Source organism: Xiphophorus maculatus, chromosome 20 (assembly GCF_002775205.1).
Source record: "Xiphophorus maculatus strain JP 163 A chromosome 20, X_maculatus-5.0-male, whole genome shotgun sequence".
Classification (NCBI taxonomy): domain Eukaryota; kingdom Metazoa; phylum Chordata; class Actinopteri; order Cyprinodontiformes; family Poeciliidae; genus Xiphophorus; species Xiphophorus maculatus.
This window is the reverse complement of record NC_036462.1, coordinates 22,913,334-22,941,030: the sequence shown is the minus strand read 5'-3', so window position 1 is coordinate 22,941,030 and position 27,697 is coordinate 22,913,334. Positions and strand designations below refer to the sequence as shown.

At 38.0% G+C, this 27,697-nt stretch overlaps 1 protein-coding gene across 4 annotated transcripts in view; it reads right to left on the bottom strand.

Annotated features, from left to right (window-relative positions):
* Positions 1–27,697, bottom strand: part of LOC102220166 (liprin-alpha-4-like) — a 65,225-nt gene that overhangs the window by 20,197 nt on the left and 17,331 nt on the right. The window lies entirely within an intron of this gene.

The following is a 27,697-nucleotide window of genomic DNA, read 5'->3' as shown; positions in this document are numbered from 1 at the left end:
TCTCTACGTGTGTGTTTAGCTGACAAGTATAACATTTTGTGTAATATTTCTTGTATTTCTTTCATATTTTTTCATATTGAGGGAACCCCTGAATTTTTGGAGACAAAAGTTTAATGTTTTATGCATAATCTAAGAGTATCGCGACTTGTCAAATAATCACTATCTGCATTAAGCAGGCTAAACTTCTGTCAGCTGAAGTCACTCCAAGCACTTGGCTTGCTGAAGCTAGTCAAGTGAAAGCGCCTTTGCATGGTTCATCATCATAAAAAAACAGTTTTTAGTGGGGTATTGCAGCAAAATTTATACAGCACTTCCATTAATTACAACTAGCTAGAAATCACTGCAGTTTTATATTCACAGGAAGGCACTGCTGGGGCATTTTCTTTTTGACAATACCTGGAGATTTAATTACACGTCTCACTTCTAACATTTCAACAGCTTGTCAACTGCTTCAGAGGAAATGAAAATTAGATTTCCTTAATGCATATGCCAGATATGCATACAGATACTTTGCACATCTTGGTCCTGGCAAGGTAGATTGTAAAGTAGACTGTTCCATGCATAAACTCATTGTTTAGCAGTAACTTCTGACCATAGGTACACTGAGGAGATGAAGAAGGACTGTGGAGATACTGACTGGTATGAATTTTGTGAGCCTCACAGAGGTGACATCAATGTGTTATGAACGTTTGACAGACTATTTAAACTCATTGGAAAAAAGGAGACTTTATGAAGAGAGGCAAAATGACTGAAGAGTCTGCAAAAAAACCCCTAATGCAATAGAGATGAAAAAAAGCTGGTACCTAGTGGAAAAGGTTGGAAAGCAAACTAGCAGAGCAATGCAAAAGACGTGAGTTCAGAAATAAAGATGGGCTTCCAAGAATGAGGACAATCAGATAGGCAGTAGTGTGTATAGAGCCAAAGAACTGAGGATATCCAGCAAAAGGTTCAATTCAGGGACTAGTTCTATGTCCTGTTCTCCAGGGAACCAGACCTCGATTTATGAGGAGAACGGTGCTGCAGGGCACCGTTCTCTCACCTTTTCTTTTCTGTTTGCAGGCCACAAACATTTGATAAAAGCCACAGATATTACAACATCGAATCTCCCTTTTGGGTTAAGTATTATTGAACTGAATCAAATAAATGAAACATATAATAACAGTACATTTTGGCATCAGTGATGATGCAGTTCTGCAGTAATAATAAAAGAAACGTATTAGTGGAATTAAGTGACTCGTTCCAGTTTTATGTTTTCTTTGAGCAAAAATACATCTTGCATAGCTCACTACCTGGATAAGGAGCTTTATTTCTTTTAGTTTCATCATACTCACACAAACTGAGATAGCACCATCTCCCTAGAAAGCATCTAAAAACAACCACATATTTCTGACTCTGATGGACATTTAACGCTCCTGTGGAGTTATTAAAATTTGCTCCATTACCTTTCATAGTTTGAGATGGACCTGTATGGGCCGAGCATTTTTGCTGTGTGTTTGCTTTTCATAGTTTATAAACTTTAATGGTGTGGGACTGGGGAGGTTTTTTAACTCTTATTTTATATGTGAACATCTAAATAGCAGCAATCCAAAAGTCTTTTGCAGAGAATTTATAGTTTAAGGTTTATCTGTACATGATGTCTTTGGCATTTGTAGGCAAATCGTATGACACCAACGTTGTCAATCCAAGAGATGTTGTCCAAGAAGTTGATGGTCATGCCAGACATGTTTTTTTTTTTTTTTAAAGATCTCTATTGGCTTGTTGAGTTAGTGATTGGATTTCCAGAACTTGAGAAGCTCCACATCATCTAATGTCATTTAGCAGTTATATGTTTTTAGTTTGAGCGCACTGATCCAGTGTTTATTAAATGAACTCTATCTCTGTGTGTGAATCTTACTATGCGCTTGTGAGGTCTGAACGTGTCTTGGCTCTTTGCTGGATTTTCCTGTGAGGTTGGCATCAGTCCAGACTGGTACCCAGATCTCCATCATTTCTCTCTTTGTTTTACTCAGAATACTCCCATAGACACACACACCTACACACCCACACCACATTAAATCCGGGACCTCCCTGGTGCGACGACACTGCACTCTCCATTTTCCATTCTCATGATAAATCTCGACACTGGCTCAAGCTGAAAGAAAGCTGGCACTGTGAGCGTTTAGTCGCTCCCAGAAATTGCAGCAAAAGAAGGTGGAGTGTGGATGAGGGCCTCCCTCAACAAACAAAGATAAAACATACAGAAAAATAAAGCATCATGGAGGTTGGTGTAAGATCCTGATCACCGTTTTGGATAGGATGATACCAAATATATAACAAAAATTAGATCATGATTAGTATGTAAAGCCTGAAATGTGTTGTCAGTTTTGTATACAGGCCTTGCTGAAGAATGCAAAAAAAAAAAAAGTTCCAAAAACCTTTCCTGCACAAGACAATATCTATACCAACGTAACTATTTATGAACCTGGAACACAACATATCATTGGCATTCAGAAAAAAAAGAATTGATATGAGACTTTTAGTTAGAAAAGCTGAAATAACACCGTTTGACAGACACAGATTCTGTAGATATTCTTCGAAAACCTTTTGGTGTTCAAATACTCCCATGCCGTTAGGTGCAGTTTTAAAACAAGGAATAAAAACTATCAACAACTACAACTGTTATCCGGACGAGGATAATGTGTGTGCTGTAATTTGCTTGATGCTTTTGAAGTAGCCATGTTGTCTGGTCTGGACTGTTTACATGCAGAACCACACACAGAAAAAAAACAAAAAACACCAAAGAGAACAGCGGAGTACACCGATGCACACTAACTAAGATGAGCTTTTGGAATAATAACACAAAGAGGAGAATTTGAATAAGAAAGAAATAAAATAAATCACAAATGAACACAAAGCATACATAAAGCAATCCTGCCTGCAAGGTTGCTGAACCTGTCTGCTACACTTCAGTGAAAAGCAACAACATGGAGCAGAAATGGAAAGCGCTAAGAAAAAAGTGACTATAGAGAGAGGAAAATGGGTCAGTTTGCACATTTAACTTTCCTTTATTCCACTGGGTGGACCAATAGGCAGGAGCTCAGGCCAAATCCACCAACAGATGTTACATGTCACTGTCTCTTTCAATCATGGCAAAAAAAGATGGCTCAACAGTCTTAGACCTTTAGCTCATCTCTTCATCCCCATATTACGCTGCCTTTTGAAAACTCACTGTATCTCTACTTAAAAAAGGGGACAAATACAAAAAGGGAGAACAAACAAAACCAAAACTGCATTTTTCTGAAATTGAGAAACAATAAACAAATATAACAAAATGGCATAATAAAAAAAACCCCACATAAAAAGAATCTCAAAAAATTGGTTTGTGTTCTCATGAGGGCCTGTCCAACACCTTTCATCTGACAGCGTATACAGCCCCTGTGTTTTTCTTCCTTTGACATGCCGAGCACCCCCAACCAAACAAAAATCCCAGGACGGCTTTTCTGTAGTCAAATACTGACGGGGCTCACTGACAACAACCTCAACATCTGTCAGGGAGTAAAACCGTACAGAGCACGGAAAAAGGGCATCTGTGGCAACCAGAGGAATGCCGCTACCCCCAAAGTTAGATAGCAAACACTGCTGAGCCCAGACATTGTGAAGGGATTTCTCTTTTTTCTCTTCCTTAAGCAGGTTGGGATTATCGGATGAAACAAAATGCTCTGTGTGTGTGTGTGTGTGTGTGTGTGTGTGTGTGTGTGTGCGTGTGTGTGTGTGTGTGTGTGTGTGTGTGTGTGTGACTGAGCACGAGGAGAGATAGAAAAACACTGTAGCAGAGTCAGATACAAAAATAGGCTGTAAATATTAAGATTCAGTGTTTAGTTTCCATGCATACAGACAATCTCAAAGATATTTAAAAACAGGATTTAGGCATGATATCTCTGTATTTGTGTTTGCTGTATCTCAGATCGTCTCTCATTTTGCTCATCCTCTGATGACAAATAATATGAACAATTAAAAGGGCTTGCCTTTTAACTGTTAATTGTCTTTGAATGGTTCTTTTATTAAATAAGACATTCAGTAATATTTGTAATTTGCATTAGGAATATTGTTCCTAAAATCCAATCCTAACTAATCCCTTAGCTAAAAATGTGTCCCTATTACAGCTAAAAGGCAAAGAACTGTGACCTTTAATGCAGTACAAGTTCACAACAAACGTTATCTCGGGCATTTTACACAACAGACAGGTAATTTTTGCATCACATTCAGTTCAATTCAGTTTATTTATATAGCTAATTATATAGCTAACTACATCTCGTTGCTTGTACTTGTGACAGTGCAATGACAATAAAGTTGAATTCGGTTCTATTCTAATGGACTAATGTCATCTCAAGGCTCATTACAATACATTCTAATGTGATCCCAATTATAAAACAATGCAGTCGAGATCAGATTATTATTAATCCCGCTGATTCCATGAAGTCACTGATTTTGCCGGAATCCCTCCTCCTGAATAAGCATCTGGCAACAGCTGCCTGGAGTCATTAACTTAGCAGCAATTCCTCATACTCAGCATGCACACGGCTCACCTAAATTGAAAAATCCCACTTCTTTGGTAGGGGTGGAATAGTGTGGAATGGACTGTAAGTAAGGAAAACAATATTTATTGAGTGACAAGTAATTATACTTCATAATAAACTATTGAGAGCAGGGAGGGAGGCTGTGGAGGTGCTAAGAGAAAAATGGACTAGAGAATATTTGTGCATATGTTGTTAGTCACCATCCACTAAATTCACTGTCGATTTACATGAACACAGATTAATCGAGTTGTACTTAAGCAAGTGTGCACATGAAATGAGTTATATCCTAAGCCTATGAGTGCCTTTGCTAAGGCTCTTAAGGTAATAAGTACAATAAAAAAATTGTGAATAATCGGTTCTGTTTACTTGCTTTGCACAACGTCCATATTTTTCATAATTCTGCTCCATTTTGAACAGAATACACATTGCTCTTCTTTTCAATGAATCTCTCTCGGATTCCTTCTGTTACTTTGACAACTGGTCTCTTTTCCAACCGGAACAGTATTCAGCTTGCACATATCTTCTCTGCAGCTTGTTGGACTCATTAACTCAAGCAGTTCTAATGCAGCAAGTGGGAAGCAGTGATGATAGAGAATTATGATATGTGTGACATTTGTGAGAAAATCTAATGGGATGTCCGCTGCTGTTTCAGAACAGTGAGGATGAGTGGCGGCTCAATGAGCATCAGGCGGTGAGAAAAAAAAATAAATGAAAAGAACAAAATATGTGACTAAGCTAGAAAGGAAGGAGAGTAAACCAGCTCATTCACACATCATATGATTTGCCAGCCATGATTTGGTGATGTGACATCATCATGTATGCTAATCAGAGGATGCTTCCAGCTCAAGTAAATAGTGCCTTAAAAAAGAATCCACACCCCTGGCATACCCTCTCTCATGCCAGGGGTGTGGCCAACTACAACCCTCAACATAATCTAGCTTGGGAAGTGAAAGTAAAAAAAACAACAACAAAAAAAACAACTGACGTACAAATTTCTTTTCACATTTTAAAGTCTAAAAATTTGTGGAGCTCCCATTTACCGTGATCCTCTACATAAAATCCAGAAGTCATGTAATGACTGTGAGCAATTCAATCACTATCTAAACCAAGCTGTTCTGTGAAGACCTTAGAGACAGAGAACATTACTGAACAAACAGGATCATGAAGAAGCAACAGAGACAAATCAGAAACAAAGTTACGAAGAAGAGCTACTCAGTCTCTCACCCGAAACTAAAAACAGTATAACTCAACCCGAAGAACCTAAACTGGCAAGCGATAATCAGAGAAGCAGCCAAGATGACCATGGTCGGTGAGGGAGTTCAGGTGTGAGAATTTCTTAGCAGATTTTTACTCTTTCTAGTGGAGTAGAAGGAAGACATTGTTAATATAAATCAGGAAGAAGTCCATTTGCATGTTGTCTCGAGCAATGTGGGGAAACACACACAATTGTTTCTTCATGCTAACGCTAGTACTGCGCCACATCCTGAAAACACTATCCCATGAGACATGGTGGTGGCTGCATTACTCTGTGGGGAGGCCTTTGTTCCACAAACAAAGAAGGTTGTGGGAGCTGGATGATGGATAGAGCTAAATACAGAGATTCTCCACGAAGAAAAGTTTGAGACAGCAAAAGCATTGAGAGTCAGACAGAGGCTTAATGTCAATGTTTCGTTTTAATTCCTCTGAAAACCTGAGACATGCGGAAACAGCTGGCTCATTCACATCAGAGCTAAAAATACATTACATTACTGCAGCTATAGCCCCCCAAAAAGGGCCAAATATGGCTTTGTCTTTTATGTCTCAGCTCTATATCGACTTAAGTTTATCATTTATTTTTTTTCTGTGATATGTCATGCTTTAAATGCCTATCTTGTGTTCCTGATGTATTTGGTGTTTTAAGTTTTATCTCTGATCCTTTGTATTCTGTAAACCACTTTGAATTGCCTTGTCTATGAATGGTTCCATGCAAACACTTTTACCTTCCAGCTGGTCACTGACACTAAACATACAGCCAGAGCTACGATGGAATGGTTTAAACTAGATCACATTGCAGTGTTTCAATGGCCCAGTCAAAGCCAAGATGTAAATCCAAATGAAAATCTGCGATTGGGAAAATTTACGTTTACAGATATTTTTCGTCTAATCTGACAGAGCGCAAATTATTTTGCACAGAATGTACCAAGATCTCAGTCGCTCAGCAAAGTTGCAACTCAGCAGTTGGATACAAACTTGAGTCCGGAACAGTTTTGTCAGATTTTTATTTGTTTAAAATTTTGAAAACCGTGTATCTTCGTCTTTCCAGTTCACAATAATGTGCTATGTTTTGGTTTATCACATAAGATCCCAATAAAATGCACTTACACTTGTTCTGATGTGAAAATAGTACTGTAGATTCATCACTTACAGCTAGCATGCAAATAATAAGGTAGAAATCTTTGTATGGGAAATTAAAAAAAATAATTTTATGATATTTAATTTGTTGTCTTTTGGTTGCTAAAATTTATTTGATTTGTTTGGATTTTAACAAGGTAGCCTTGTCTGAAAAATCAACAAATCTTTCAGAGATCGACAAAAATTATTGTACCCAGCAAAATCATTAAGTCTTTTCAGCTGTTTTCTATCTGTACTCCAACAATAAAGTTTAATTCTCAACTCACTGAAGGATCACTATAAATTTTAAATGTTCACTTGAACCAAAAATATTATATTGATAGATTGTGCAGCTCCTCAGGACAAGGAGACATGAACTTTTACCAAAGATTATTGCAATGCAAAACAAGATTCCACATAATAACTAAACTGCTTTAACTCTTGAGTTCTTTCCATCGGCTTAGCAAGGACTGCCAAAGACGAGCTGCATCCCTGTGGAGCTTCAGATATCACATCTCTGTAACTCCTCACCACTGCAGAGACACCTGATGTGGCGAGCAGCAGGGAGGTGGACTCGACCTTGCTCTGACAAACCTTAATCAACGAACGCAGGAACTGTGACACACACCGCCATAGCGCTTTTTGCCTGGGCGATGTCCCCTAAAGTAGGCAGTGAGTAATCTGTTGCCATGACACCACAGCCTCACACTGCTGTGAATGCCATGGCAACGGCTCATTAGCAAGAGTGTTTGAGAGCCCAACAAACTTTGCATGAGCGTTTGAGTGGAGGGATGTCCTCAGTTCCACATCCATGTGGGGGAGCACGCTAAAACACATACAAGGCTGCTAAGAGATGTTTTTTTTTTTTTCAGGTGAAAGTGGGACCTGATTGCAACACCTGAAAGATCCGAGCTCCCTCTGAACCTTTAGAGTGATGAAGAACTTATACAAAAAATGTAACACATTTTCTACTTAGAAAGCAACAAATAAATTTCCTGTGAGAATTGATGTATTAAAGGAGATTTAATGATAACCACAGTTGCACAATATACTAAATCCCAGTCATCCTCGCATTATTAGTGTAGTCAAAATACCAATCCCACTACACTACTTGGAGGCAACATTTCGTAAGTTATTATTATATCATGTGCAGTGTATTCATGCTATGCAATAATATATGGGGTATCACTGTCTTTTATGCCCAGGCGATCTGGATTTTAGCAAGCCTGTTCCCTTCCTACGCAATTCCAGTTGATTCTCATCTCTCTTCAGTGCTCCGTTTGTAATTTCTCCCATTAAGCTGGATTTCCCAGGTTGAATTTAAACTGGGTCAGTCAGTAAACAGAAGAAAGAGTTGTGAACAATGACCTCATTTTTCTGGCATTGCTTTAGAATTGTAGTCTAGTTTTGTATTGGACACACTTCTAACTATTGAGCAGTTAAAGTTGGAGCAAGACCATTGCTCTCATTAACAGACATCTCGTTGAGCTTTGCACTCCCAGCTTCGCAGTGGATGATGGCCCACACAATTTCTAGTAAGCGTAACGTAGCTTCAAGTTGGTTCATTACATACTGTAGATCACGACCAAATGTTATTGATTGGGTAAAATCTGACCCAATTATTTCAAACTTTAACAAAGTTCACACCTCCAAGCAATCATTTGTCAGTAGTCAAGGGTCAAGACCCTCTGTACATAGCAAGGCGTAGAACAAATGGCTGTTTGTTTTTTCCAGGTTATGGGACAGAGGGAGTTTGACCATTCCGGTTTGGTCAAAAGTTTGGCATTATTATCTTGCTAAAAGATCCAATAATGACCCATGTTTTTTTTTTTTTTTTTAATAAGATTTTAATTTAAAATCTTGCATTTCCCATGCACTTTAACAAGATTCCCAGGGCCTTTGGAGGAGAAAGCAGACCACAACACCACAGATCTTCCAGCATGTTGAGAGACTCTGATCCACTTTAAAATTAAATAAATAAATCACAAAAAACCTTTAGTCATATTCATTTTACTGAGTTATTTTATAGCGTTGAAACTTTTGCTTAATGTGGAATTATGTTTATGCAATAAAAGATTAACTTATTTCTAAGCTTAGATTTAACGTTTTTATTAACTTCTTCAAAACATCTTCATCATTATTCAGCAATAAGCATAGAGGATGCTGGCTTACATAAATACATCTGTGCACAATAAATAATCAAAAATATTGCATATTTGTTGCAAAAGTACACATTTTCATAATAGTTTAAGTATATTTTTCAGAGAAAAACCCAAATAATCTGAAGGTAGAAATCAGCACGTATATCAAATTGGAATATGTTGGTAAAACTTCAACTTGTGCATTTTGGCCTCGGCCTTTTTAGAACTCATCTTTAGAACTGATGAGAAATCTGTGCACTCTGTACGCTTAAATGTCTCAAAAAGTATAAATAAATGTTTGTCCTACATTTAGAGCAAGAATGGCTCTAAACCAGATAAAACAACAGCAACAACTCAGTATCCAGTTTTGCCAAATCATGCTCAGAAAAAGTTATTTGAGAACCTCCATATTGATTATTATGCAGCAATATATGAGGGCACACCTCACACTTCCATCTTCTGTTTGGTGAGCACGTACAGTGGGTGTTAAATCTCTTCCCAATATTCCTCAAACTTTTTTATCCACTGCAACCCTGCAGGCAAAGAGTAGAATCCATTTATGTGCTTTAACTTGCTTCATCAAAGCAGAACAAAACTAGAACCGTGTACAGAGGGGGAAAAAAATGGTGGGATGAGAAGGCAAAACTTCCTCTGTTGGATGAAAGGAGAAGCACAAAGGAGCTTATGTGCATCAGTGGAGTCTGTGTCTCACATGTGAAGTAATAAAAGATATGTTTAGTCAAGCATGCAAAGCAGTCAAAGAAAGAATGAGCATTCTCATCAATGCATGACAGAGGGTTATCTCTGGTATTTTCTTCAACAATAAGATATGAAAACAGAAAAACAATGATATCAAACAGCCTCATTCTAGACAGATATGCAAATTCCATCACTGCAAAGTGTAATTATGCGTCTCAGCTCAACTGAGCCAAAGTAGGGGAAAAGAAAGATGAGAAGGAAGGAGGAAGAGGTGCAGAGAAGGCCATATGTCAGTCCTAGAAAAGAGTCATCAGCGCTGAAATCAATACTCTGCCAAGGACACACGGAGCTCGCGCAGAGAGCTGCCTGAGCCGTAGGCGATTCCTCACCGTTAATGTCCGGATACTTGCTGAGAGCTGAGTACCTTACCTGGTACATGTAGGTGTTAAAGTTAGTCCAGTTCTGAAGGTAGTTCCTCACTGTTCGGTTCATGATGGAAGCCACACATATCACATTCCTGAAACGTGAACTCCATGAAAAGAGGTTGATGCATGGGAATGAATGAGGAGTCGCAGGAAAAGAGGGATGGAGCAAAAATACTGGTCCAGAGTTGCACTGCCCTTCACCAGGATGATACCCTGCTACTCAGCTTCCTACAGACTCAGCCTCAGATGGGAGACAGGATCCCTCCTGCCTCCCATGTGATAGCTGTGTAAAAACAAAGGGGAAGGGAGTGGAAACCTGGGGAATAGAGAAAACACAGCAAAGCATGTTGAATAAACACAAACTAAGAAGAAGGAAGGAAGGAAGAGTGAAGGGTCAGGTGAATTTCTGAGGTTCTCACCAGCTGCTCTGTTTCTCGTTCACAGAAAGAACTGAGGCACACTTCAGCGGTAATTTTTAAAGTCACATTTAGGTCTAATACTTTGGATTAACATAAAATTAAATGCTCTATTTCCTCCTAATAAAAAACACCATCACTGCTTACTCAACACAAATTCAACAGACCCGCTTTCCTCTAGTGTGACATTGTGCGTGCTGATTCCTTCTATTTATAAATCATAGCTGGCTTGTCCTGCCTCTCTTGGTAAAATTACGCAGTGCCTGCACTTGGCTACAGTCTATTCTTGCCGGTGCTTTTTTACAGTAAAGAATACTTGCAAGGTTTGAGGATCACTGTCTGAAAACTGTACTTTCTCCTATGATTTTACACCGCGTAGCCACCCTATCAAGACTTGCGTACCAGAATCCCTCTGATAAAAACATACGAGGTTCCCTCATCATCTGCCTGGATGTTGCAACTTCAATAATTTCTGAAAACAAGGATTGGTTGGACAGAACGTAATTTATAGAAAATATTCTCTAATACATTTGCTGTAAAAATTCTGATTATAAGCTCAAACATACGTCTTAAATATTTGATCAAATGTAATTTAGCAAGTTGCAGAGGATCCTTGTAATGTCAAGAATGACCTGGCCTGATTCTGGTTAGTTATTTGACTTCTCTTTTAACATAAAGTTAGAAAGACCTAGTTCAAACATTCTGCACAGGGCTATGGTAGGGAACATTCAAGAACATTCACTGTCCTGATTTTAAGGGTGTGGTGTCAGTTTGACTAAAATTACCAGCTTCCAACAAATGCCTTCTGGAAAAATGGTTTTATCTTCACTGGAGACAGAGATTGAGATATTTGCTCTCACTGACAAGAAGTATGCTTGGAGAAGTCAAAATGAGGGCTTCAAGAACACACAGTACCTACATTAGAATAAAACCCATCTGATTTAATGGGTTGCTCAGCGCTGTCATCGCGGACTGACTGGTGCTGTTACTCCATCAGCACAGAAGACCCTATGACTCTTACTGACACCTTAAGTAAAAAGTGGAGATTTATCTTGTTTAAGCTGTTTTACAGTCTGTTCACTGTAAAACAGCAGCTGATGGTGGCAGTAGCATCATAACAAAGGTCTGTTTAGATGCCAGTGAAATGTTGCAAAATATGGATGGAGCAATGAAGGAGGAGTACTTCCACATTTTAAGCTTGTTTTCAAATTTACAAGTGGATGGAGGACCAGAATACACCAGAATCTTTTTGACGACTATACAAAACACATTATTTCTCTGCAACTAGCTAAAAGCGTATTTGGAATAACTTTGCTGGTACATGTATATAAATGAGCTACTATGCATAATTTTTTTTAAAACCACTGAAGTTTTTTTTTCAAAAATCACTGAAGTTGGATTTTGCATAACCATAAACCTGGGGAAAAAAAATTCAAATAAATTATTTAAAAGCCACAATTTAATTTTAACTTTCCTATTGGTAGAAAACAGACACAAGTTTTTTAATGATCAAGAAGAAATTGAGTGAAGACAACAGTGACTCAGAAAGCAACTCATTGCAATAATGCGAAAGAGTGTAAAGAGTGAATTTCAGCCATATAAAACAATAAAGAGCCTAAAACTGTATGTTTAAGCAAATGCAGTGTCAAACATTTTTCCTTTAAGTACTAAGGCTGCTGCATGTATACTGCGAAATGTAATCTGGAACAGCTCCCAGTTAACCCAATTTAATCCAAAAACAACAGAGAGTATAACAGAGAATCTTCTCTGAGTCATTATGTTTACAATCTGTGAAAGCAAAGACACAATGCAGAGACAAAACGGGAGCTAACTAGGTATCTGTGCGAACCAAACTGTACAGAGACATTTACTCCTACTGGACTCAACTCATCAGCTGCTAAACATTGTGCAAGAAGTCAGTGTAACAACACAAACTGTAGTTCACACAAATATACAAACATAAAATACACTTAGCTAATTGAAGCATGTTTAAAAGTAGCTCATGTACTAATACGCTCTTGAATGGCCCTTCTCTGAGGAAATTGCCAGACTAAGAACTATATGTGACTGTAAGTTTTAATAAAAAAACCAAGCCAAACTAGGCCTGTTGCGATAAACTATAATCAATTAATCGTACGATAAATTAAAACTATCGACGTCATTTTAATTATCGGCATTATCGTCTCTTCCGGTCTTTTTCTCTTTCTGTTGATGACACTGAACGAAAAAAGGCTCAACTCCGGTGCTCTCCACTGACCCCCCCTTCCTCATTTTCTTAGTGTAAAGCCCAGCGCACCGATCTTAGAGTTTCTGTCGATTGTCGGCCCATTTTCAAAAAATGACAGACCACACATGAGCCGACAGAAATCCTAGGTATAAAGGTTCGATCGTGTGGTGTCCAACAATGGGCACAAAATACTGGCTACAAGTCCAGTGAACTAATTTTAAAACCGGGCATTAATCAAAGCTTTACTACAATCTACCTGCAATGCATGTGACTAGTGTCAGTCCTGACTGAATGAAAATCATTATAACTTATTTACGTCACGTTAACAAGAACAGCTGAAAAGTTACCGGGTTTATCAACTGCAGTAGCAATTTCGCTCCAACTCCTCCGGTTGTCATTTCTATATTCTTTGCACGAAATGTTGAATAAACATTAATGTTGTTTCCACGTATCATCTCCAATGTCCGCTGGACTTTGGGTTGCGCCGTGTCAGCTGTTTGGGATTCCCCTCAGAAAACACGGAGGAGAATCCGGGCTTTGTGATTGGCTGCCTGTCACATTCAACAGGATCCCAGTCGGGGAAAACCCCTGATTTAGATCGGAGCGCAACCACGATCTACCGTAACACACCACACACTACAGGATGATAGGTTACGAAATTGCAAGCAACAATCTTAGAAAAGCCAATGTTCTAAAATTGTAATAAGGGGAAAATTGGGGCAAAAAAAAACAAAAAAAAAACGGTAGTGTGAACTATTGCATCAGGTAGTGGATGTGCCCATTTTCTCTATTTAAATCTAATTATTACTATAGGGCAACATAGTACACAGACATCATAATCTGCACTCTTTGGTTGAATGCAGTATTTATTTCCACTTTGGCTTTGTGTTGTTTAGTTTTTAATTCACGTACATTTTTTGTTAATGGAGACCATTTTATTTTTGTTTTTGGTTGTTTTGTTTATCAGTTTCAGTGTTAGGTATTCTTTTGAAAATAAAGTGTTTCTATCTTTGGCAGGAAATCACATGCATTTGTAACCCCCATAAACTATGCTGATCTGTCTGTATGTTTAATGTGTTTGTTAGTTCTTAGAATGTCCTGTAGAGGGCACTAGACCCACATTTCTCCTGTGTCGGTACGAGGAGAAGAGTAAAGAAGAGGGAAGAAGAAATGCAGACTAAGCAGAAGTAGAGAAGTTACTACGCATAAGTGCTGCTGTGATATGAGAGAAATCTGTTTATTCTGAACTGGATAATGTACATTCTGTTCTGAGAGTTCTCCGGTGAGTCTGTTGTTTTATTTTCAGCTGCTTACTTACGCAGAATGGCTAGCTAGCTGGAGCTAACGTTGCTCAGTGTTTTTCGAACTAGAAAAAAACCCAACCAGAGTATAAAGTGTCGCTCTGTAAGCAGCACAGTTCTGTGAAATGAGACTGTTTATGATGAAGTAATTGAAAGATTTCTATGATTTCCGTATACCTGCATGATCGGTTAACGCTCTGCATGCAGGTTGGTTGTTTTTTTTGGACCGATATCTGAACGAGCCAGTGGTTCCAGAACCAGGAGGGTTCCGCCGCCATCTTTGTGACTCGGACTGAAGCCTGGAGAGACGGAGGTTCTGGTGCTGCTGGAGCTGGATGTTTTGCGTGGACAACAGATAAGCTTATTGAACAAAAAGGGGGCCCCCAAATCTTTTTTTTTTATTCCACAAACTATTTGTTCATGAACATTTTCATAACGGACAACTTATGTGCACACTTACTGAACTGTTATATTGAAGGACTAACTGGAATATGTAATTTCTTTTGTTGAAATAAGCTTTAAAGCTACCTTTTTAAAAAAAACTACCTTCAATTTTCTATATATTAATTTGATGTTTTTATGTAAGGGTGGACAATTTAAGTTTTATACCTTAATTTTATTAAGGTAATTAGTGTTGCCTGGATTTTAATTTTTTTTGTGGGGAAAGAAAAATAAACTTGAGTTGTTAAAACTTGTATGCTTATCATCCTCCTGTGTGGCCCTAGAACAAAAGTAACTTTCCTACTGAATTTATTGCTAATTAAATTAAGTAGTGGTTACACATTATTACGTAACTTCCATAAAATCAGTGTAAAAAAGTCTTCAAACAATATTATCGTTTATCGCAATAATGTTTGAGACAATTAATCGCTCAGCAAAATTTGTTATCGTGACAGGCCTAAGCCAAACAACAAAACATCCATTCATTTAAAACATTTCCAGAACTGCTGCTTTTAGGAATCTAAAACTATGTATTTAAGATACTTTATAAAGACAGTTTAACAAAAGAATATTGTTAATTCTTGTACCACCTAGTAGAAAGGAGGAAGAATCAGAGTTAATCTTCTTCAGATGGGAATATCCAGAATTCCCATCTGAATATTCTTGTGCATTTCTACTAAATGTTAACAAACACTCAAACATAGATGAAAACAATGAATCCTCTGTTCATACCAAAGTCATGTATGGTGTTCCACAGGGTTGTGGACTTGGACCTTTCAGTTCACTCTTCATGTCTTCGCCTGATGATGACGGAACTCATCTCTACATGAGCTGAGTTTCGTCAGCTCACTTAGCACTATTAAAAACACATTACACATTACAAACTCATCCTAGTAAACCCAATTTTTCTTACTCTGCTTGATATTTAGCTTCAAATGCTTTTGACCAGGACAATTTTTTTGAGTTTCACATTAAAAAAATCATAGCAGTTCTACATGGCCAACATTAGGAAACTCCTTACCCGAACTGATGCTGAAGAAAGAACTTTTTTTTCTGCATATTTAACTGGATAATTGCAATGCCACTTTAGCTGGATGCCCAAACACCTCCACAAAAGTGTTAGTTTGTTTTAATCCAAACGCTACTGTCAAAGTTTTTCTAAAAGAAATGTCATGCAATGGCTTCCTGTAAAACCAGAAAAGTATTTCAGATTCATCTTAAAAGTACTAAGTAAGACTGAGGTAAGGTAACTTCAGCTTGAATTCTCATTTTCATTCTGTATATCTATCTGTTCCCCCATACCCACGGATTCACTATTTTATCTTCTACTTTGGAATGCTTGTTCAATATCATAAGCTCTGGGAGCGGTAGAGCATAAAAGTAGAAAACAACATGGAAACAGTTCCTGTCTACAGGACTTGCTTTCACCTGGTTGTCAAGGTAACAGGTGTTCACAAAGGAAGAGCAGCAGAAGAAGATGACTCACATTTTCACACATCAAAAAAAAATCTTTTAGAGATTGTCTTGACCTCCACTGCTAACTACCAGCAGCTTGCTACAGGTTTGGACCTTAACCAATGAGAGCGGTGGTCAATGCAAGTGTCTTGGTTGGTGGAGAGAGAGAGACCCCTACTGACAGCATGGAGGAAATAAAAGGAAACTTTCTCACACAGAAAATGCAGAGAAATAAGACGAGACACTCGGAGGGGACAGATAACAAGCTTTGGAGGATTTGAGAATGAAAATGAAATTGTCCTATAAGTGAGATGAAGGAGAAGCAGGAAAACAGCGCTGACAACAAAAGCAGGTAAGAAGTCATGGGTGGTGACAAGTCCTACTTGACATCAGTGGGAGCCAGATTTGGCAGAACCTGGTGTTTACTGTCACAGAAAGAAGCACCGAAACAGGCAACTCGATGAACAAACACACGCACAGAAAAGTCGCTCACATGCACACACATCTTCTGTACTCTGAAACCTGACACGTTTCAAAGAGCATTTTCTGCAGCAGAATTCACAGAACTGAGAGACCTCTGACTTAGTTTTTATATCTGACAAGCATCTCACATTTTTCCGTCTGACTCCTCTTCTTCACAAGCGTCTCTCCTCTTGCTGCTGCCTAACTGCACTTGATTGCTTTTTTTCACACTCCATCCAATCCAGCTCCCCACTGCTTACGCTCACATCTCTTTTTTCCTTCAGCTCTTTCTCTCCTCTTTCCTCTATTCCTTATTCTTTTCAAGCATAACTAATCTCAGCTGAAACTTCTCTTGACAAAGAGCAGCCATTTTGCACTGAAAACCAATTTTAACATGGAGCAGACGACATCTTCACAACTCATCGCCTTCAGAAACTTTGCGTAAAGCTATATATATATATATATATATATATATATATATATATATATATATATATATATATATATATATATATCATAGTGTGCAAATCATAGTATATATGCAAATATTGCTAATTTATGAAAATGTTTCCAGGGGTAATTTTTTTGTGTGTTTTCAAATCAATTGCTAAATTTTACCCAACTACTCAATCAATGTGACAATCAGTGACTTTTGAATCGGCTGATATTATTCAAGTAACGTAAGAAATTGCATTTGCTAATAGCGAGCACCACTCCGGTACTTTATTAAAGCAACGTCATTAATATGGCTGAAAACTCTGAAGCTTTGAAGTGCTGGAATTAACACTAAATTTCATCAGTATTACAGCCAAATGAACACTCTCACCAAGAACCTTCTGCTATCTGCAGTAATCCCGTTTTGGACAGTGAAATATTTTGTCAGATTTAAACAACTGCAGTCTTAAATTCTCGCAAACGTTTGCTGCTATGCTGGAGTAACACTGCTATGATTCCCCAATTCTAATGTGATTTAATGTAATTCATAATTTGGCTCCCAACAACAGAAAATTACCAATTTAAAACAGTCAAATACACAACTAATGTGCAACCAGTGATACCCAGATCCATATCCAATTTAGTATTTTTACTCATATTCTTATCTGTAGCAGCAGAGTTGATAAGTTAAAGATGAAGAGGCAGGTATGTTATTATTATACCTTTTAGAAAGTTGATGTTTTACCCATATTTACTCTGCAAGAGGGGCTTGTTTATTCATAAAAATGTCAGAGAAGAAGTTGCCAACAAAATTCACACATATATATCAAATATATCACATGATCCAGTAAAAAGGTGGACAAATGTGAATGTCTGAATACAACATTTGATAATATTTCCAGATCAGAGCGTGATAATCTTTTAAATAACAAGTAAATCAATTCACTTTCAATGCACGGAATATTAAAGTTGCAGAGGATTGATTTCCTCGCAATGTCTGGTAGCTATAATATTTTAAGGGCTACTGTGTCTTTACGCTCCGCAAACCAATATTTTATTTGGCCAGTCAGAGGGAAACTCTCTGCCCTTAATTCCCACAACCAAATCGTATGACAGTAGTTAAGATCCAGAAGCATCTCAGCACATAGTGGGAACACTGTGATGGAAAACGTGGAATAATTACATCTCATATTTTCAAATATACCATCACATTTGGGTATTTTCTCTATATCATGCTCTCTCACAAAAAGTAGAATATTAACCCATTAACATGTTACTTAGTATATATAAATATACATGCATAACATACGACAAAACATGCAAAAAAATATGTCTGATAAATGATGCAGCATTCCATCTACTTTGTTTGAGGTTTCACTATCATGTATTTACTCTTCTATATCTACATCTAATGTGTTTCTCTAAACCAAACCACAAAGAGCTTTAATGTGAACCAGTCCTTTTGGACTTTTGATTGATTGAACAAATATGAATAACATTTCAGAATCACATAATGGAAAATCTGAGAGACAAAGCAGAAAAGGCAAACTGAAAAAGTTGACGCAGCCTCAGTAAACTAAACATAAAGAACCTGTTTCAGAGAATCAGCAGCGACATGAATTAATCAGCAAAGAGAGAGTGACAGGGGTGAGAAGAAAGCGTTCTCCTCTGCAAATTAATTGCAGATATCAAACGCGATTATCGCTCTGTAAAGATTTAGCTGTTTTTCTTCATCACTTCCTTCCTTATCGTCTCATTCTGCTGCTCCTCCTGCTAACCTCATTTGCTTTTTCTTTTCGGCTGTCACATCCTCCTCCCTGTCTCTGTGTAAAGCACCTGTGTCAGCTCTGTGTCTCTCTCCCGCTGTCCTCATCATTCAGTGGGAGTGCATGGCTTAGCTCTTTCCATCACTCCTTCAGGCTTGCCTCTGCTTCAAGCCCTGGGCCAGGCCAAACGAATACTTAATGTCAAGCAGGCGCACTGCAAACCACCGTTGCAAACAGACAAACTCTGTGCACCCAGCTCACGTTCGACTCAACGGTTAGCTGGAAACAGTCGATTTTTGACTGTTCTATTGTTTGTTTAGGCTAGAGTGTAAATTTTTCTTGATCAAATAGTTTTAAATATGCAAAGATTATAAACATACACTCACCCTGGCTTACATCCCTATAAAAATATAAAAATTAAGCCAACCTGATTTCCACATGCATATTCTCCAGAGGGCACATAAACACAAACCGGACAACTTCCCAGCTGCTCTGCATTTTTTTTTTTTTTTTTGCAGATGAAAGTGTATCATGATTCCAGAGGAAAGCAGAAGATTAATTAGTAGCTGTATTAATATTAATCTTCACATTTAGAGTAAATAAACTGCTCCAATAATGAGTCCAGGATCATTTTCTGTCCTCCACGCTCCTCATGCAGCTAAACTTGACTGTGAGAAACGAGCAGCCGATGTGTGTGCGGTTTTTATTTTCTTTTTGCACGTTTGTAGAGGTCAGGAGCACTTGCTGGTGTCCTTCAGAGAGCACAAACCGCAGTGGCAGGAAGTAACTCTACACCGCCATGTGTGTGTTTGTGTGTGCATTTACAGTACAGGCTCACAATAACTGTAACAGTAATGACAGAGACATGACAAGTGGATCTCAAGGTGATGGAAAGTGGAGCATCCTGCTGCTGTCCTTGTTCTCAGTGTCTGTCCTTTTTGCCTCATGGATGGATACGTCCATTTGACCAAATACAAAACAGCTAAATAAGCGATGAACAATATAAATTTAATTACAGGGATTGTTGAAGAAACTTTGTGCATCTGTTAACTTCTTTGTCACACATCTCACACAACCTGCCTCTTTTCTTTGTGCTATATATACAGTACATGATGCACCTCAACAAATGCTATAAAAAGGGACACGTTTCTGGAGACTGCAAGCACTTCAGTACGCTCCAACCAGCATAATGTTAAAAATGTTATGTTAGTTCACTTTTCTTTCTCAGAAGTCTGTTTGCATAGACTAAAAACAAACGGATAACTGTCCCTATCACACTATTGTGCTTCTACTGTGCGTTTCTGTGGGACTTTGAGACACTATTTACATACAACAAGCATGTTCCCATGTTATGAAATTCACTACACAGCAATGATATGATAAAAGCTTTACTTTACGCAGTGCCATGCTATACAGATACACTGTTCGCACTGATCACTCACCTCCGCATTTTAATGATTTGTGTAATTCAGCTAATTAAATTGGGGGTACAGAGATAACTTGCAGCCCAAAATGGTCCAAACACAGATGAATTAAGTATTAATACCTAATATTAAAATAGAAACAACAGTTTAAAATCATAATACTTATCACTCAGTGTAATAAATTACAGAATATTTTTAATCAAAATTATAGCTTCTATTTTAACTAATTGGGAACACTTTAATAATGCTGAAGTTTATTTTAAAGAAGGGATACTGTATGTTAAAGAACATGAGCACAGTCAGTTAAGTCCCACCTGCACTAAGAATAAGATTGCCCTAAAATCTACAGTTCCTCTAATGCATATAATTATGAATACAGCATAAAAGATTTCATGATGGAATTTCATTCTTGGTACTAAACAAATATATTTCCCCCTGCTGCTATTACAGCCATCATATGGCTCCACCATAGGAATCACATCTCTTCTAGAATATTTCCTGGAATTTGATGATTTTTCCCTGATAATCTGGGAGGTTTCCACTCCTCTACATTCATTTGCAGTCTGCCTGCGGAAAGTCGAGCATCAATAGTGTGTTCATAAGCTTCTCACCAGGATGAGAGAACGCTCCAAAGGGTGAATGTTGCAACAGCATGCCGTTCTGTGTGGTACTGGTAGCCGTATTTTTGGCTTAGTGCATTCAAAACAAAACATCCAAAGGAAATCCTGAATTAGTTTGCTTCACTGATCACTGTGAGCGAATGCAGGAGATCCAAAACCCCAGGTTAGTTGTAATGCATTGACATTTTACCTGGCTCTCTTCCTTATCCTTTTGGCTGTCTCCTTCATCACTAAACCATTGCATTTGCAGCTTTAAAAACTAACAATATTCCTCCCTCTCACAGCAACTCGTCTAGAATTTGAAGTTGAATGTTAATCTGTCAATACAACACAGTGTGTGTATATGAAATGTTTCAATTATTTTCTTGAGTTTTTTTTTTTTTTTTTTTTCAAATTTTCTAAATACAAATGAACAGAACTGTAACCCTGATGTACCATGTCTTAAAAATTAATCTTTGAAATTAAACTATCATTTTGTTGGCTCAATGTAGTTGGTTTAGCAGGCGCCTCCACTAGAACAAACACACACTAGAGGACATCTAGTGTGTGTCCTCATCTAGAGGACACAACAGTAGCACACTGCTCTTTAAATTGATTCACTCATAATCTGGTCCGTGGTATGAAGCATCACTGTGCGGTGTGCGCCTGCTTGTGTGTGTGTATGTGTGCGTCCATCACCAGGCCCCAGATGATTTATTTATAAAATGTGATTTTTTTTCACCCCCCTCCTTTCTGGGGCTTTTCAGCCATCTAACTTAAGCACACATCCTCAGTCACTGGTTGCTTTCCTCACGAACACACATGCAGAAAACACACTGACAAACACACACCCAATCAAACACAGCAAGTGGTCAGTCTCAATCATTCTTTAATGTTGCACTGACTCACAGTATTGGCTCTACAAATGAAATTGTACTTTGGGAAATAGAAATTTCAGTCCTGTATGTGTGGGATAGAAATTTGTTTCAGGAATCCAGCTCCTATAAAGTGTGAGTGTGAGACTGTGTTTCATGTTTGTGTGTAATTGTACTGAAGGAGTTCCTTTTTTTTTTTTTTGCATCCGTTTAATCCCTCACATTCCCTTTCCTTATGACTCATGCTAAGGCGGCTCATTTTTTTCCTGAAAGTAGTCTTAAATCATAAAACGTTTGCATGTTAATTCACAATAAACCCAATTTCCATCAAAAATGATATTGCATAATTTATATGTTGCGATGAATTTGCCATCCTGTGAGCAGTGGACCTTCTAAGGTCACCTCAAAGCAAATGATGGCGACAATATTGCAAAGTGGGTGTGGCACTAACTTTTCAGTCTCCTTTTTCTGTCCTTTGCGTGAGTGTTTGTGTGTGAAGTGAAGCCAGTCACACTGAGTGACTGAGTGAGCTCATCTGTTCTTGGGGTCTATAAATATTGTAGATGCCATGTGCCTGCAGTAGACCTTCTCAGCAAGCTACTGTATGATGTCATCCTGAAATACACACATGCACACAGCTGTGCTGCCAAGGACCAGCATCCTTGGCAAAGCTGAGGTGTGTTTACTAAGGATGCAGCGTCCACAGCTGTTTAATGAATTCAGCAGCTCAAACCTGAAGAATTTATCCCCTTTCTTGCTGTGCTACTCCCCTCCTTTGTTACTGCAGGCTATATTTGTCTCCATCTGTGTGGAGATCACTTTTATTGAACATTTGAAAAACTGTATGTAGTTTATTTTCCTCTACTCTTGTTTGAATTGAGGTCTACCGTACCTCACATTTTAGGAACACAGAATATTTATTAGCATAAACCAGCATTATCATTTAGTCCAGAACAGCAACACTGGAAATACCAGTGGATTTCTTTTATTCCTAACTGGATAAATAAAGTAGGAAACAGGGTGTTTGTCTTTCCTACAATAAAACGGTTTTATCATTTTGAACTAAAATATAGGTTTTTAATAGTTTACTTAGTCTCTTGCTAATTTGCAAATACGATTGAAATTAGTACAGTTTTAGTTTTGAACTAAATGCAAAGACTGAAGTTAATATAAAGGACAAGGGACACTAAATTGTATGTGCAAACGTAAGAGGATGGCGCTCTGCCATGGGGGTGAGGGTAAGACTGGATGCATATTCTGTCGGGTCAGCATTAAACAAGAGCCAAGTAGATGTGTGGTGTATTCCCACCAGGCGGTTGTGTTGAGAGGAATCTGTGTGTATATGTGTGAAATTGTGTGTGAGCCAACAATAATGTCCCGCAGGAATGAAGCACAATTTTTAACGGAGAGGGATGGAAAAGTGATTTTTGCCAAAAGGCAGGAAAAACATAAACCTACAAAGACGAGTTGACCCAGACTACAAATACATCCACTAATGATTTAGACACATTTACGTGCTCCACTCATAACAACCGCTTGACTTTTTTTTTGGTAATATGATCAAATTTATTGAATCCAAATTGCTTTGTAATTTGAACAGATAAAAGTCGTGCCTAATTGTGAGAGGGACTTGCCCATCAAAAGCAAATTCAGTTGTGCTGCATCACCCAGTGATTGTGGATGGATTCTGAATATAACAGGCCTAACACCAAATGAAGTGTCAGAAACAGAACTACGACTCCATTGAATGCAGTCTGTACTTAGTTAGGTGAAGTCATTAATACTGCAACATCATAAAAGTCAAAGAAAAATCCTCTATTAAATATTGTATTGCTGTTCCAAGCTGCTCACTATCCTCATCTCCCCTGGCTGTTCAGGATTTCGAGGTTTTTATGAGAAAGGAGGATGACGGGTGGTATATGGCTTCCACAAACTAGCTCAAAAATTCAGTTAAGATTGACTGCAACTGAGTTTACTCATGTTCCTTATCCATCACTTATTAAACTCTGCACAAAATCCACTCTCCCGATGTGCAAAGTTAATCTTTCCTATTAAATAAAGTCCTCCCAATCTAAACTATTTAGCAGATGAAGTCATTCATCAGTCATAGTTTGTATGTGAAGGTGTTACGTTGCAAACAACTCAAACTTTCTGACTAATCTGCATCTTTGTAAGATGTGTGGTCAATTTCTAATCTCAGATTCTCTAAAGTGCTAACATGCTAATTTTAATTTCTGTTTAGGAACTATGAAAGACAAAAAGTATATTTTTTATATGCAGGATAAATTTTTTCAGTAAAGTTTCATAGCTGCATCAATCTTCATCAAGTTTAAGCTTATTTTATAGCACATTTCAGCAACAATGCAATACAAGGTGCTTTATATCATAATAACATAAAAATACAAAGTCATAGAAGACACTACACAGCCAACTACTGAGAAAACCAGTAAACATTACATTTTGCCAAGTGCCATCATTACACATCAAAATGTTGGTCAGTTAATGAACATGTACAGATAATTAAATGTAGAAGAGGCACAAGCAAATTCAGAAGTATCACACTGTCTCAAAAATGTTTCTCTCTGCCTTTCCTCTTCTCTGCTACGTCAGCATGTTGACATGCGGACTTTCTCCACTGCTGGAGCATGATGTACTAGTTCCCATGGGGAGCATGCACAGCAAGGCACAGGCTTTCAGCTTTGATGGTTACGACAATGCTCTTAAGTTTGAAGCAAGCGGGAACGACATGCTTTTTTATAAATAATGGGTGCCACAGAAAAACCGCAGGACACTAACGTGACAGACAACATAACATTGTCCTGTCAATTAAGTAAAATACCACAAAGTTTCTGTGAAGCTTTCTGCGATAATATGTTTTTTCCACAAAGATCTCTGTTTACTGCCACTGTTATATCTATGCTAAAAACAGACTAATTTGCATCAAAATCAATAAAAAGCTGGCAGAATCCAAAGTCCTAAGTTGGCAGACAAGCAGCAGTGCAGACACACCAATGATCAGCCATTGGCCTCGCTTGCAGTATCTTAGGCAAAACATTAAAACGGACATTAAAATCTGTAAGCTTAGAAATAACTATAACAAGGCAAGTATGTCCAGGGAAGAGTCTTGACACTCCCTTTTGGTTAAAAATATAAAACATAAGTGTTTTTAGAAGTTGTTTGGACTGTAAGAATGACAAACAGACAAATCCAAAGCGCTACTATAAGCAATGACATAAGCTGTGCAACAAAGATGAATACAAAGTCGGATAACATCACAAACTTGACAAAGCCTCTTAAAGACTGGCCATCTGTTGCTTAGTGTAAGCAACACACACACAGGATGGCATTATTTTAAGTTGTATGACTAATCATTAGAAAGTTTAGGATTGCAGCTATGGCTAATAATGTAGAAACATTACTCCCAGAGTTTTGAAGAAGTCTTGCAAAATTCTATAACAGTCAAAATCAGTTCAGCAAATGCAGAGTTTTAAGTCATGAGAGCCTTTTGCTTTAGAAAATATTTATATTAAAACATCCAGCAAGTTAAGCCTGAAATTATTCATACTCCTGGCACATTTAGATATTAAAATAATGTTCTGTGTTTACCAACGTTTTTCTTACAATTGGAAGTAATATTGGAGAAGCTGAGCCGGAGTCCTGAATGGAGTCTGATTGAGAATCTGTTTAAAGAGTTTAAAAAATATGGTGATGGCAATGAGGCCTTCCATCCTCAAAAAACTTACACCATCACAGTACATCAAGCACATAAGCAAAAGTAAATGGTCAAAATACCAATGCGAATAAGCAAAAACGTGCTTGTTTCAAATAGAACTGTCTTGTCAATAAACACTTTTTTAAATTGATTATTAAGAAGTGTAGAAATAAGTTTTGGCATGCTATTTTTGTTCAAATGTAGAAATAATTACGTTTCAAAATTGACACTATTTTTAAAATGAAGCCTAGGCGCAAATTCAAACTGGAAGACTCTTTTATCCCCACCGGGACCCGTTAATTGAAGCGACCTGCCCACAATCGTCGACCTATCAACGCCGGACCAAGCCACGTCACGTCCAATCATCGACCAAGTCCCAGCTGATAAGGACCTTCATTCATCGTGTCCTTCGCTCTCCAGCCGAGCTCAACCCACCACCACCCCTTCTCCTCCACTCGCCCGGTCCTGAGGCCCGCACCCTTCTTCAACCTCCACCACCAGTGCCGGGCCCTGGGGGATGATGTTCCTAACAGCATCGGGGATGCTCATCTGAAGCCTATCGCTAACGCTGCGATAACCGTCATCCCCAGCCGGGGCCCGAGCGCCAAAGACTTTAAATTCTGTTTGTCAATAAACTCTTCTAATTGTCTTCCTATCTCCGTCTGAGTCTCTCCAGATTGAATTGTTTTATTATCTTCTGAGAGATGCCTGTCTTATTTCAGATCAGAAATAAAACAGATTTAATGCAGTATGGAAACTGAATCTTCTTTTTTCTTTTTTTTTTTTTTTTTACTATTTTTGTAAGATAAGTCAATATTTCTTTATTATTGACTTGCCAACTAATTACTGGTTTTGAACTGATTAGGACATCTAAAATTATTGTTTGCTCTTTTGATCTTTCTTAAAAAGAAAACCAACCCTTTAATTCCTCAAAGTGCTAAAAATTTTATTATTAACAACCCAACTGCTTACTTTCAGTGTCGCTTAATGTCGCAGTAAAGAGCTGGAATCCAAAATGAAAAATGCAATGAAAAAAACAACAAAAAAAATCCACTGCTTCACTGTAAAATAATTTCTATATATTGTGTGTGTGAGGATGAACCATGCTATACACTCATCAACCTGGCAGTAAAAACAAAGTCAGCCTGGACCAATTAAAGCATGTATCTGTGAGTACGAAGGAGCATGTAAGTGTGTGTGTGTGTGTGTGTGTGTGTGTGTGGGTGTGGGGGTGTGCATGTGAGTGTCTGTTGGAGCCTGTGTTCCCTCCAGGGTCCCCTTCTTCCCCCATAACTCAGAACACACAAGATGGCAGAGATAAAGAAGAGGAAAAAAAGGAAACACGTTGCCATTCATTGGCCGACACAAGAGGCTCAGTGAGTTTAGATAGGTCTGGAGAGAGGAAACACAGATTCAGATAGAAAACAAATGAACATGCCACAATGACAAAAAAGAAATGGCTGAAACTGGAGAAAGAGAGGTTGGAGAAAACTATGGGAGGATGAAAACAGATTTTGGGGTTTGAAACAGATATCTTCTTATAATATGGTCTTCTTACAACTTATATTGGGCCATTTTTCTATATCTTAGTGTTTCTTCAGTACCTTATTTTCTATTTCAGGCTAAGAAATCCCAAATTAAACCTATTATTATGAATATATTGTGATGTAGTCTAGAGCTACACAGTGCTATGTGGACAACAACCTTTTCCTGCTAATGCCACTGTTTCCTCTTCACCATTGCTTCTTTCTTGGACTAGTTTTTGCCCTGTACTTATTAGGAGACTTAGACCATAACTCAGGGACTGTAGTTGTGAAGATGCTATGACTCAACCTTCAAGCTATCTTATTTACTTAAAGCTTTACACTTGCCCATTTTATCTGCTTCCCACTCATCAACTTCTAGAACAGAACGTTCCCTTCCAGTCTATAATATATTGTGAGTCCTGTAAGACGACATTATAACTGGAGCAGTAATATTTTTTACTTCACCTGACTGACAGTGGTCATAAAGTTAAAGCTCATCAGATTAACTCTAAATACAGTCAGACCTGAAATCAAACTGTTACCCTAAAACACTTACATGTTAGTCAATGGGTCCATGAGGACACCGGTGTCCTCATGACAGTTAATGGGTTAATTAAAAGTTGCAGCCATTTCTCACTTAAAGGTTTTTCTTTAATCTATTTCAAAACTACTGCACACTACATTATATTCTCTTAAATTTGTATCATGTCTTTTCACATTACAACCAAAACCTTCAAGGCATTAGCATTTTATGTGATTGAAAACACAAAATGGACGCAAGTGGTTTTCAGATTCAAGAACTGCCATATTTGCAGAGTGAACAGCTCATTGTCAGCAGCTCCCATCCTCTTTTCAATCTTTAATTTG